A 15,752-nucleotide genomic window follows, 5' to 3' on the forward strand; every position below is an offset into this window, starting at 1 on the left:
TTTTTGAAAAATATATACAAATCGTTTAATTGTAATTCGATGAGCCCTCATCATTATACGTCTATTAACAATATATCTTATACGTACGCTGCATACTATTTAATTTGGACCACGATCCCTTATCATTACAGCTCCGCGTTAAAAAATAGGTGATTATTGATCGAGTAATAAAGTTAATATTAAAAATATTAAATAGGTAAAACACAAACTTGCGTATAAACTGTCACGCAACATAGAAGATAATAAGAAATTACATATTTTCCAGATATTGTCCACGATAGGTTTTTCGTCGTTTGATTATCTATAGTTTCAGTGGTTTAATTATTACAGATACGAGACAATAATAATGTAAAAAAGAAAGAAAAAACGTTAATTAACCCAAATCGACAATAACAAAACGTTTCACACGAGCGAAGGCCATCGACATCAACGTGTACATCGTCTGGATTTCAAAAAAAATTATTTACTGCGTTTTACATTGTTATTGATTATTTATAGTTCAATTTTTATTTATTAAATGAAGCAACTTTGAATGTCTAATAATAAATACCTTGTCATTGGTATTTACTATATTATGTGTGGTAGGTACCTATGATTTTATCTCGATCTGATAATTTAATCGATTGCAGTTATATACGACTGAATAATTTATTATACTTTATTATATTGGCCTATATATAGAAAAATAGTTTTCACCAGGTAACATCTTCGTTACAAATAAATTCTTAATTGGTTTATAAGTATTCGTAGTGTTTAGAGGTAATATAAAAACAGATATTTTCGCCAGGATATTACTGTGACTTCAATAGATACACGCTATTCATGCATGAAAAGAAATCAGTTATGTTATGTAATATTCTTTGTTGCCACCTCTTCATACGGTTTCGTTACTATTGTTTCAATACATTTTTATTTCGAAGACCTGGTTTTATTGAGTACAGAGAAAACATTTTATAATCATTATTATTATTGTTATTATATGCACTAGAGATAATTGAAGACTTTTAACAAACAAACAGTTCGTCATCGCAATTGTCTCCGCAATTTGGGTCCAATCTATCGATAATTAGGACCAACGCAATTTGATAGTAATGAATAATAATAATAATAAAAATACATGTTGCATAATAATAATTTATTATTTTTAATTTAAAAGGTTATTTTTTGTTAGCAACTTATTCTATTTTACAGAAAAACGAAAAAAACGTTACACCTTACATATTTTAAAGCTTTAAACTATTATAACTAATTTAGTCTTAGAGATAGAATTATAATTTGAAGTTCATTATTGTTATAATAAATATTTCTTTTTTAGAAACAACTGTGTTTTGAAAAGTTTCAAATAATTAAAGGTTAAAATATTTTTTTTATTTAACTGTCTTCAAATTGTGTTGGTGATTACTATATTTTGAGCTACCTGTCCAGATTGACGTTTAAACAATTGTAACAAACATTTTGTATTTACCCCTAAAATAAGTGTTAAGTGACATACTTTGACGCATACTGAAAACAAATTAGTGGTATCATGTATTACACATATCGTGTGGTGGTTACAGATTAACTTGTTGTTTATATCCCGATTTAATACTTGAACTGCTAATTGATTTAACTTACTACTTACATACACATTGTATAATAGTTATATAATTCACCATGAAATAATCGTATTAAAATATTTGACAAAATCAACGCATTCAAATATTGTCTACAACGCTGTACATTTGTGCTACTTATATCAAATATTTTTTTTAAATATCAAATAGTTAAACAATCTATAATATTTTATTCTATTATATTTAATAATAATATTATCTTTCTATCATCTTATAATTTGCAATTAAATGTTATTAATTATTTTTCCTTTATAACCGAACGAACAAATTTAGAAGATAAAAAAATGATGTACTGTTTTACGTTGTAAATTAAAATATTTTACTATACAAAGAATAAGTAACATACACATACGCACTACATTTTGTCTATTATAAATATTTTATTTTAAGTTATAAAATAAATTATAATTCAAGCAGTTATGATGAAAATATTTTATTCATCTCTCGTTTTTGCTTTGATTGTAGTCGTTGTAGATATAAGATTGTTAATTAATAGAAAAATTAATTATTTTTAATCACGATTAAGTCACTGGATGGCCTATCATGTCTTATAATGTCTGTATACCAGCTTTAGACTGACGTGACTTCACCTGATGTGTTAATCAATTCTCAATTAATATTTATTAAATAGTAATCGCTTATTTTTAGAAAATGTATTGTAAAAACTCATTTCTTAAATTATATGTTCTTCAGTTTTTAAAATATGATAATTAATAAATATGATTGTCAAACAGTTAAATTCATTTTAGTAGAGGTTCAAAATATTTTACTGTTGAGTGATACGATTACATTGTGTGGTCTACACTTATTTCGTCAAATTTTAAACTATAAAACAAAAATGGCCAAAAGCTCGCGCAGAATTTATGTTGATTACATCTCTGTCGGCCGACAATATTATTCTGCATGAGTTCTGTTGGTATGCAATTTATTATTTATCTGATTGTGAAAAGGGTAGATTTCGCCCTTCGTATAATATATCCCCTATAGATCTATTAAATTTAATTAAAAACGAAAAACATGGCTATTTGAAATAGTTGAAATACGTATAGGTAATTTAAGCGACATAACTTTTAAGTTGTAAATTGCACATCCATAGAATATTCAATATACGACACATTTTGACTACGACAAAATGTTTTTTTCGATATCAATATAAAGCGGGATTTGGAACGATACACGTAAGTAAACTTATGCGATTGTATGATATTATAGAGTGATTCGATGACGTCGGCGCGAAAATTGACGGTCAAACACAACACGCGTATCGGCCTCGAAAATTAGATCACAGATACACTGCGGGCGATCGTTACCTATAATATTATACTAATATCGAAAGGCTGCAGGTGCTTCAGGTATCATATATATTACACACACACACACTATTAATAAGAAACGACAATAATAATAATACGAATAATAACGACAACGATAACATAATATTTTATTATGCACGCGTAGTTAAAACACCATGTATTACAACAATAATATATAGGGTTACAAAAATCGATACTGCCCCCCAAGTATTATTATTTATTGTTGTTATTCGTTTGTTCACTGTTGCGTAATTTGCGGGGGTACACGCAGAATCGATATAACAATGTTATTGTATACGACCGCTACGAATGTAAATACCTACTGTATACATAATATGTCATGGCATTGAGTTATTGTGATACGAAAATATAAAATACAACATAATCAACGATGATCGGTCTTCGTTTTCGCCATTGACTCGACCCTACGTCAGCCGTGTGTGCGTTTTCTATGACAAAGTTCGGTTTTAGCGTGGCGCCGTATCGATCGTAAAACTCGGTCTAATGACGTGAGGGTGTATTGATAGTATTTTAATATATATATATATATAATATAGCTATATATGTACTTGTTAAGTGAATTATATTATACCGTCTTTGCGTGTACTTACTATAAAACCGTTGTATGTGTATAAATATACCGCCGAACGTCAGACTTTCGACGGGAGCATGATCAACGATATTTTGGTAGTTACGTGCAGCACGGAAACTCGGAAATGTACGCGGACCGCGTTCACTGTGATAATCGAATAGTATTATAAAAATAACAACACAAAATAAAACAATTGTTAGCCTATTATTATAAAAATTATATTGTATATTAGTGTGATATCGACGATACAATAACAACAATAACAGCGGCAACAGCGTTAACAGTGCTTTTACATCTGATCTACATCGTCTACTAACAGTACTAACGGGTTACCACGGGTACGCACGCACAAGCACACCGTCTCTCGTAAACGCGAACGTTCGGCCGGTCTAAGGTTGCAGTGGGAGTGGAAAACCCGCCCGACCACGAACGCGGTTACGGTCGTTGTCGCACAGTATATCGGCTAGCGCCATCTGCGAGGCACGTTCGACGGACGCGGCGCGTGTCCGGTGTTCCGGTGGCCCACAACAGTTGAGTGAAGATGGCGACACCGGAAACGATGATGGTGGTGGCGACTATATGGACATAGCACGGTCGACGTGCGCTTCCGGTGTTGTGTGTCGACGAGAGGGCGATGCGGCTTTCTACCCTTATACGTGTTTGCTTGGGTTGCGGTCACTCTTTTCTGACTGATATTGATGTTATTATTTCAGTTACCTATTACAAACAAATGAATTAGGAACAGTCAACTCAAATCTATCGTTGGCCATTTCCAAGTATATGAGTTACCTCTTACAATTAGCTTAGGTTACCATGTTGATATTATCCTTTTATTTTTGGAACTGTTGGTTAAGATGGATTAACTTTGTACGCAGTTGATGTTATCCAACGAGATCTTTTTCTCAAACCCAAGAAGATTTTAAAAACATGTTATTGCCAACGGTTACACTAAAATATAATTGTATGTTAAATATTTTTATGCTAGTGTCTAGACACCGGCAGATATAATGGAAAAAAGCTACGTCGTTAAAAAACTTTGAATGTATAGAAAATGAGTCAAGTCACTTTTTAACGTTTTAAAAAAAAAATCATTTGAATGTTTAAAATTGTAAAACGAGTAGGTAAACCGTTTCTTCGGTATTCTTTCCGTCCTTCATATTATAATATGTGATTAATATTTATGAACTTTTTAATTTACATTTTATAGTGGTAATAGTCATAACGTAGATCCTTTGTTAGAGAAATAATAAAATTGTATACAGAAAACCAAAAAAAAAATAAAAAATTTATACTTCGTTTTTCCCTGTAGTGTTTTTAATAATATTCATACATAAACATTGTCATAATAATATATGCATGTCAATTGTAACTTTGTAAAAAAAAAATTATAATAATAATAATATTGTTCAAACGATTCAATTATCGGCTCGCAGATTCGAGAAATTTAACAACTATACAAGAGCATCACCATCTCGGACGATGGGTTAGTCACTGATGCCTATATGATGATGTACAATTACGTATATATGCAACGATAGTTCGTATCGGGTATCGGACACAACAACGCGTACCATACCGAGGAAGTATTTGTTAACCGTCAATATTTGAAAACGTCAACGGGTCGTAATATCATAGTTTGTCGATCTATCTACGATACAATCGTGTGGCGTAAACATTTTATGCGTTATTATCGCCTAACAATATGTTTGCGTTTGCCCTTGCCCTTGAAGTGTCGTGCACTATTATAATAAACTTGGAATATAATATTATGTTCCTTATAAATATAAATAAAAACCATAGAAAACTTACACGTTAAGGTATGTTAAACTCGTTCGATATATTGTTTACGACCGTTTGACGTTTAAACTGTATATAAAATAGTATTCAGCCATCGATCATCGTTTATCATTTTACGAGCCACTAAGTTTGTCACCATTTGTCTCTTATAACACTCGACTGTTAAAATCTAATTAAGGCTTGTTTTTTCTTTCATAAAAGGTATGTTACGAACAAACACGAATTTACGAGTATATATATATATCTATAATTTACATACATTTGTTCGACATAACTATCTTATAAATATCTTTAAGATATATACCTACGTTTTTGTGAGCGTGTCGTTTTCAAGAAGACAACAGTAAATGTAATAACCTGTCCAACACGATCTTAACAAAGATTAATAATGACTTCATTTAGCCATATATAATAATCGTAAATAATAATATGTATATTGTGTTTTACGATCACAATAATATACTTTGTTTGTTTTTTAACTTTATAGCTCAATAGTACAAAAATAATATTATGATAATAATATATGAAAGCTCAACGTGAGTATAACTACTCGTATATCAGTTTCGTGTAGTGTATATTATTTTCTATTCTATTTCAGTACTTCAGTTTGTATGCCTATTATGATTTGAATATGAAAAAACCTACGGTAGTCGGTAGTTATAAGACACGTGGTACCTATTTAATAATTTTGTACATACAGTTCGTCTTTAATGACATTTTATGAATACATTGTTATCGAATATTTTTCTTTGTCTACTCAATTCTTGTGCTATCATTGTATGCATCCAATTTTTTTAACACAGCACCATAGAAATATTGTACGTGAATTTAAATATTATGTGAGTTATACTATAATATAACCAACTTTGCAAGAGTACACCGTTCCGTATCTCGAGTAGAACCTGTTAAAAAATAAGAAAATTCAATGACAGTACTACAGTAAATATAACAAGATAAACAACTTTGTCTGAATCGATCTTTAATCAAATTTCGTAACAAAATGTAATCCGTTTTAAATTGTGTCCATAAGCTAAAAATATTCAGTCTAAAGCATTTTCTGCCGAGTATAAAAGTATTATATTTAGCGTGTAATGGAAGGGAAGAACAGCTTTAGTAATTTTAGAGTGAACCTTACCAAGACTCTCCCTTTTTCGACTATGAACTTATCTTTAACGTATTATTATATATAATAACCTCACAACGAAATAATTTATTTACAATTTTCGATTAGTCAAAAAACAATTTGTTACATAACTAATGAAGAGTGATGACAGTAAAAATACCACAGTTATTTTCAAAATATTATATTTTTATCTTACCAAACTACTTCAAATACACCAAACATCACGCCAAACGAATAATAAGATATTGCAATTTAATCTAACACAAAACTAAACAAACATACAAAACTAATTTTACGAAATTCGTTTCTAACCATACAGTGGATTTTATTAGCTTACTATAGTTAATTTTTCAAAAATTAATTCTAATTTTAATTTGTGGTTACTACTTCACACTCACCGTTAAATATTATGTATCTATACATATAGTTTATTTATTTTGTCATATTACACACCTGTAACTAGTAGTTATAACTATGTAATTCGGAGTTCCAATTACTAAATAGTTTATAAAGGAAAAGGGATTAGTAAATCTGAATGTTTTAAATTTGAATATCCCATAAAAAGTAAGGCACTTTTCTTGAATTTAGGTATTAGACATTAACAAATTAAAATACGAATCATTATTTTATATATTTTCACCATAATATTTACAACACACGTTTGATAAATATTGATATTATTAAATCGCGTTGATAGATTGATAATATTTTCTGATTTTTCGTTTTATTAACTCTCGTTTATAGTTTTTTTTTCTTAATTTAAGTTCATTGGTTTTAATCATAAATTAAATAAAATTAAATAATACAAGTATTGAATGTATACCTAATTAAGTACCGATATAGATGAGTATTTTAATTTTCTTTTGATTATAATTTAAATATATTAATTGATTAAGTTTAAACATAATTCATTAATATTTTATGTGTGAATTAGTGTTTTTGAAAACACGTACTACAAATGAAGAGTGAAGGTAAAACATTTTAATCAATTTCCTTATTAGTTTAGTGAAACAATTATTTTAATTATACAAATTAAGAACGCGCGATTAACAATTATTATATGCAGCAAAATTATAATTGTTTTTTTTTTTTTTAAGATATTACTTTGTGAATATTTATTGATGTTAATTTAAAACTATACATTTTATAAAGTATAATAAAAAGTTTAAATAATATGATTATATTATATAATAATGTTACAACAGAAATAAAATAACTTGATATTGTATACTACTAAACTATTTTTGTATTGTGGTAAAATATGTATAATATTATGTAATAATTTCTTTTAAGTTGAGTTTTAACTATAAAGGACAAATAATATTATATTATAAATTACAATATTGTTTCATCTAAATACTAACATAATATTATTATCCGAAAAATATTCATTGGTTTTGTAGGTTTATATTTTAAAAAGTAGTTAAGAGTTTCAATAAGATACTATAAAAAAAAAAAATAAAGATAAAACGTATTATACTTTTATTATAAATGTAAATTTGACATTAATTCATTAATTATCTTCAGAATATTTTTTTCAATTTAAATCATAAAATATATAAAATCTTTCTATGGTATTAATTTCTCGTTATTATGATTGTGATGAATTACCTACCATATGTCTATAGAAAACAATATAATATTACAAGTTGTCTAATTTATTCAATTTATTGATTTTGTATGAATATCTTTTTGTATGTAATTATTATTATTAACTAATGCTATACAATATACAGCAAGTTGTAACAATTATGTAGTTGTTAAAAATTTTCAATTGAGTAAAACGAACAAATGTAACTTTATGGCACAAAATATATAGAACCGACCATCAGTTATACAAATAACAATTAATATTATTTTAGTAATTAGGCAATAGGAACAACAAATTATGTGTCACTGTTAGTAAATCATAATATTTAATATAGTATTTCTTATTATATTGATTTAGGAAAAACTTTTTTTAACTATATGTTTATTTTTTATTTAAATTAATAATATCATGAAAATTAGTGGACCTCACTGAGAAAAATTCTTGTAGAGGCCCAGAGTTATCTTAGTTTACAAATATTCTTAAAGGTATATAAGTTATGATATATTATTTTTAATCTTTTAAATTAAAAGTATTATTTGTTAACTACTGACTTACATCTAGAGTCTAACATTAACTTAATAACATTTATTTTTAAATAAGTAATTAATAAGTTTTTGAAATTTTAAGGAACTGAGTGTAGATTATCTATAATATCTCGCCTAATTTTTGTCCACCTCAACTTTAAGTGACTACTATACCTAAATAACTTGTTTGAAATTTTATCTTTATAAATCTAAATCATCAAAAAAATATTCAACTTAGGTGTATTCAATTTAAATGATTTATTTTTATTCAAAAGTATTGTTATATAATAACTTAAAATTATGTACAAAATGTATTACTAAAACTATTATTCATTATTTTTATTTTTTTTAATATATAGGTACAATATAATATTGTATAAATACGGTAAAAATGTATAAATATACATTATACAATGGAGTTACATTAATAATAAATTATCTTAACTAAGTAAGTGAGAATGTAAACTTAAAAATAAAATAATGTAGTCATAAAAATTAGATAGTGGTACTGGGCACATTCTTCTTCAAAAGATTGTTGCAATCGTAATTATTATTAGAATGAATGAGTACACTTCAAGGAATTTAGGATCGTGTGAAATAAGAAGGCAATTTAAAATTTAATTGGGAGAGCAAAGAAGGAGCATCATCGCCATCTATAAAATATACTCGTTCATCACTCATCAGCCTATGCAAGTATACAAAGTTAGCCTCTACTCTTCTATATCATCTACTAAGAGGGCGAGATCGATCTTGTGCACAGCTGGTCAGTGCTCGTGTAAATTGTGTTCAATTTTTAAGTGAAATTCAATAATTGTCTTTGTACAAACTTTATGTTAATACTTTTTGAGATAATGAATATTTACTAAAAAATGCAAGGCGTATTTATGTTCGTTATCATCATAATTATTCAATATGCTATATAGGTTCACTTTGTTACTAATACATACTTACATGCATACGTTATTTTTGAATAATTCAGTTGTACATGTTATAAGTATAAAATGTGTATCGATATTAAGAAAAAAATTATCAGTGTGATGTATTATTTAGCATGATTTTCTTTTGTGTTGATTTTGAATCGTTTTGAGCATTATTCATAGGTGTGATACAAGTTAATATTCGTTTATTTGACGAGAGATAGCCACTTTATCGACTTCAATATCACCTCTTAGTAAGATATTATAATATAACTATCCATTGATTATAAATGTACCAAACATTATTATCGATATGCACTCTCGCGCGTGTTTAGCGTGCGATTTCGTTTAATAACAATAATAAAACTGCGATCTTCATATTGTAACTATGATAGTTAAACTATCTAAGTTTTTAATACTTTCCGATGGTTTTCTTTCATTCATCTAAGCATTTCACACGTGACACGCCTTTGTTGTCATATCCACCCGTGTTGACAATAATCAACTGGTATATAATATGTTTGTACAGTGGACACACTGTAATATGTGATCGAGCCTTTTGTTTTGTATGCTCTATTCCGCCGTATAGGAATAATATCCTAAAACGTACGTTTTCCTCATTCGTTACTAGTCGACGTTTTGGTATTTTTAATAATATATTCTCCTTTGGGGCATACACGAGATGTCGACGACAATAGTAGTTTCTTTACAATAATATGCCGTTTCGCTGTTCGCATAATATGTATGCATATGAGTTCAGACATTTTCCCATCTCATTTCTGCTAGCTGTGACCGACCACGTGACATGTAAAAGTAAAATACATACAGACATACAGTATATTATAATATACCGTGACCTGGTCCAGCATGCACAATAATAATAATGTGTAATGGAATAATATTATTGCTTATCCATTAGTTCGATTTTACGATTAAATAAAATACTATTTTATTCCACAGTAAACAATTCAATCCATTTTGCGTGACGTTTCCTACTTGTTTCAGTCAAAATTGAAAACTATTAAACTGATTATGTAACCAAAGTTTTCAGTTCGTGAAAGTTTTTCTGCTGTTTTTAAAGAGGTATATATACTTGTGAATTGTGATAGTTAATACTGTAAGAACATCAAAGAGAAAAAGTATTTTTTCATAGTTGTGTATAAAAAAAAATACCAGAACTTTACGAAATTACTTAGCCTCAAACATTACACCGGTATTATTTACCAACAATTTTTCAACGAAATACAGTAAAACCTCTCTATATCGGAATCGTTTGGGACCAACAAATTTTTCCATTATAAAGAGTTTTCTGTTATAGAGAGGTAGAAAAAAAGATTAAGTTTCAAGAATGTACCTACATATTATGTGTTAAAAAATTATGTTTTAGGTAAATATTTCGTACAATGTAAATTTATACTAAATGATTTTAATACATGAATTAACATTTAAATGAGTTTTGTGTATAATACATGTTCTAAAAAATTAAAACTTAGAATTAAAAAAAAAAAATAATAAGATATTACATTTTTATAATAAATTATAAAAATGAGTTTGTAATATTTGACTGCTTTTTGTGACTAAGGGCAGCACATACTCGTGATTTTTAAAAAAAAAAGTTCTAATAGACTAAACTTTTGTAATTCTTCTAAATATGAGATTGCATTTTTAAAATACTTTATTTTTGACTCATCGCTGATCTTTCTGTTATCATAATTATCATTTTTTTACGATTTTTCGGTTTTACACAAAGTATTTTTACTAATTGGGTCACGAAAATTGTGTGTTTCCATTTTGTATAGGTTCCGTCTTAGAGAAGTCAATTTCATTTATCAATTATTTGAACCGGGACTATTGACGTTTTCCATTATAAAAATGATTGTGTCTAATAAAGTCCATATAGAGAGATTTTACTGTACTCAGTTTTTAAAAAATATGTTTTTTAAGCGGATTGAAAATATTTTAAACATTTTTTTAGTAACTAATAAAACATTTTAATCATACTATTTTATACTTTGAAGAAATATCCACATGCAGTAATCCATTTATGATTTTATCATATAGTTTATAATACAATTCAAATACTTTATAACTTCAATAACAATTTATTATTATAACGGTTTTCACTATTATAATATGATCAAACATAATATTATTATTATTATTGTATTGTATTAATATATTATTCAAATTTGATTTTGAATTTTCTGTGCATACAGTAAATACTTAAAGGTATAAAATTCGATTACACTTTATAAATCTTTACATTTTTCCTTAATAGCACCGCTACTGAAGGTTTAGGTCCAATAAAGGTATAATAGGATTATTGTTTCGATAGGTTAAACTACCTAGGTAGCTTGTAAGATACGCTATTTGAAATAGTTTCTACCTAGCTTACGTTAAATCTTATATTCAGAATTTTAATGTAAACCGCAGTGGCGCCGATCCCTATATCTATCTATCTATCTATCTGTTGCGACCGCAACGCAATATATTTGGGTGGGTGGGTTTTTTAGGTAGATATATTAAAATAGACGTTTTAAATATTACACAAAAAATATATAATATATTTTGTACACTTCTGATTATGATGTACATATTTTATAGCGTAGTAGGTGGTGAGTGGTTAAATTAATTATGTCTAGTTGGCAACATAAAGTTGTTGATACATCGGTGCCACTGGTCAACCGGTATCCCAAGACCAGTTTAATGTAGTCATCTTCCCTTTTTGAGGATTTTTGTCCTAATTTCGAGTTATCAAGTAGTTGATGGGTGGCCTACAATATTGTAGATAATGATGATAGTAAGAGTTATTGCTGTTATTAGTTTATTACTATATAATGCAATATAAATATTTTTATCGTTTGTGATTCATCATTGTATTCATTCGAAATATTGGCAGCTTTATTTTCATTAGAAGTGTTTAAAATTGTATATTATTTCCTCTCCCATATCTTATTTACCCCAAAATGTTGAATGTTTAGACTTAATTATATATTATACGAATTTATGAGAATACTCAATAAATAACGATTTACTGTTCATAATCCATGCATCTATTTGTATTATTTTTAGTACATTATTACTGTATAATATAATATTATGGTATTGCCTATTAGTAATAATAATTAATAATAATAATTTTATATAACTATGTTGTTATTTTTGTGTATCTATGCTGGCATGGCATTACCTATTCATGTTTGCGGGCAGGATAAATTTGAGAGCTCCCGAAATACAACCGAGAGTATATCCCACAGAAATTCTGGATAACGATTGTTTACTCTTCATAATAATATATATGTCTGCTTGTGCATAGTATACTTGTGTATACTATAATAATATGTTACGTACGTGAGATATGAGGAAACAGAATATGTCTTCGAATATTTATTACCATGACAGTATCCATTGCACGTTCCGTACGTGCACGCGTATATATGTGGTATTAGATTTGAGGATATAAATTGTAAATAAAAAATCCGAACAGGTTGCTACATGTATTTCTATCGATCGAGTAGGCAACAGTTTCTTATATGTGAAGGGTTGTAGACAATCGTGTACGAATGATAAAACGTGTCGTTCACTTAAAAAAAACTTTGATCAAAATATATAGAAGTAAACGAGTGTCTGTAAAACTTTAAAATGAACCCAATGTTGGAATGTGTGTGTGTTAATTGAATCAGTATTTCCGACAATGCGCGATATAATATTGTGTTTCAGGGACCAAGTAATTGCATGAAAAAATGATCGAATTATTTTTAAGTATATACTATTATGGTTGGTATGTACGAAGGAGGTAATATTACGTCAAATAATACGTTATTGTTAACCCTCGCCGAATTATATCACTTAATAGTTAATTGTACGCGTAAACTGCTTACACGTGTGACACGTGAACAAAATTAAATAATGTCACTATTGTCACTATCGTATTTATTATCTTATTTATATAATCGAGTGACTGGAAAACTAATTTTATTTAAATGTTGGCGCTAGTCGACAGTGTACGACTTTTTAACAATATACTTACATTTGAATCAAAAGTAAAGTAGAGAAGACTAGTATCAATTGTATTCTGACTCATATAAATTATTTGAAGTATAAACAGTCAATATTATGTAAAATACAATTGTAACAATTAATGAACGAGGCTAAGCAGTGAACGTTTTTTTCCTTTATATATTTTTTTATAATATCATACTAATTGATATTTTGTGACGATAAAACTGATTACACGGATTTAGTTATAATTTTACTTTTGACAAAAAAATTGACTTAACGGTCAGTGACTGCGAGTTTATTAAATAAAATTTACCAAATTAACGTTTATTTTGAAAGAAAATTTCTGTACCAGAGAATAAATTATAATTTATAATACTTTTTTTTAAGTATCTATTATAAGTTTTCATTGTAGTTGTACTTTATTAAATTGTTTACTTTTATTAATAAAAAAAATAATATTTTTAATGAACTTTATTTACTTAACTTAATTTATAAATTTAATGAAGTGACTTGTCCAATAATGTTATTAAATTGTTAGACTACATAACTAAATTCTATGGTTAAATGTATTATGTATAAATTCATATTATTGGTAGCTTAAAAGATGTATTTTTTGTTTTTGTAATATAATATTCAAATCAAATTTATGATGATTGATGAATTTATTTTATTGAATTTATTAGGATGTACCAATGTTAAATATAATACGTTATATTTTGTAATTTATATTTAAATTATTTTCATCATTAATTATTTTGAAATAAAATTGTTTTTCAGTTAAAAATTACGTGGGTATCAATTTGTTTTAATAATTGAATGAACAAAGTTCAAAAATGTTTAACCATTTAATCTTTAAGCATTTTGCATAATTGGTAAGAACTATAAGGTATTCTTTTAATTTTTTTTAGATAAAAATATCAATTAATAAAAAAAATCTTTATTCTTTTTTTGAGTAAAAAATTCAAGTGTTATTCCGTTCACTATCGTTAGTTAAATACATTGATTATTCATTTAACATTTAATCATTTAAAACACAGATACGATATTAATGTTGAACTGCAGTATACATGATCTAAGTAATTCGTGTATCACAAAATTTAAGTATAATATTAACATGACAAATCCATAAATTATATCCTTTAATAAAATGTAAAACAATTTTTATCTCGACAATTCGTTTTCTTATTATATATTGTGATGTTTCGGCTTTTTAGGGGGCTTACTACGTACACACCGAAAAAGGGAAACCGACAATTTTTCTCAATGACCTGTTAGGTAAACAATCCAGGAAAAAAATAATTGGTAAAATAAGAAATATAGGTTGGTAATAATTGGGTATACTCTGTTATATAAAAGTGTAGATTAATTTTTAAAAAAATAAATAGGGAACATTTTACATTGAAAAAATAATAAGATATAATTTGGATAGCAACGCATAGTACACGCGAAAGCAAAAATGTTTTTTAGATATTTGGTATTTGAGAAAAAAAGACAATTTTCACATGTTGTCTTTCGGGAGATATGGAGGAAAGATAAACGATTACTTCGCTACGAGTTTTAGAGAAGAAAAAACTTGCATGGCTGCCTAGGGCCATGTGGTTGGCTGAGCTCATCACCCCTCGGTTGAAAAACATGTGAAACAAATAGAAAAATTTCGGGAAAAAAATGCAAAACGCATGATTGTTTGGTTAAACCCGTTAAGGAACGAGGCTGTAACACTGAGCTGAGCTCGTACAGTCGTACGCGAGCTGAGGATCGGTCGAGTCGTTGATAAAATGCCTCTACCTTCGGTGTTTTTAACGGCGAGATGTTAACCGACTTAACTGTTGACTCTGCGTCGTGGGACAGTGTGCTAAAGTGGGCTTGAGGTGGGTGCGGACTGCAGATATACAATAATATTATAAACTATAATAGAAATTTCTTTTACATACATGTACTGCGGACGCGCGTCAGTGGCATGGCGACAACACCAAGGGCCGACAAGGGAAGGTAACAGAGCTCCGTGATTACGAACAGCTGACGGTCGTGGTAAGGTAGCGATCAAATACTTTATATTGTGAAAAGGATTTGTAGAGGGGGGGATTAACTCATTATTGCACAAAATTGATTTTATTAAACATTAATATATTATACTGATCATTAAAAAAAAAAAACAAGAAAAACAGAAAAATTATTAGGGCCTTAGGGGCCTAGAAATTCCGGTACTATATAATATACATGCACAGTTTATTTAATGGTTATGATTTTTTTAGCTGCGTTATTAGAAGTAATCGATCATTT

At 28.0% G+C, this 15,752-nt stretch overlaps 1 protein-coding gene across 1 annotated transcript in view; it reads right to left on the minus strand.

The window, feature by feature from the left end:
* The window catches only part of LOC132932142 (uncharacterized), a 29,067-nt gene extending 25,195 nt beyond the window's left edge, over positions 1-3,872 (minus strand). The window contains exon 1 of the mRNA XM_060998379.1: positions 3,538-3,872. The gene's annotated coding sequence lies outside the window, so the exon portion shown is untranslated. The remainder of the gene's footprint in view (positions 1-3,537) is intronic.
* Positions 3,873-15,752: the final 11,880 nt, after the last annotated feature.

The sequence above is a fragment of the Rhopalosiphum padi genome, chromosome 1 (assembly GCF_020882245.1).
Source record: "Rhopalosiphum padi isolate XX-2018 chromosome 1, ASM2088224v1, whole genome shotgun sequence".
NCBI classification, from domain to species: Eukaryota; Metazoa; Arthropoda; class Insecta; order Hemiptera; family Aphididae; genus Rhopalosiphum; species Rhopalosiphum padi.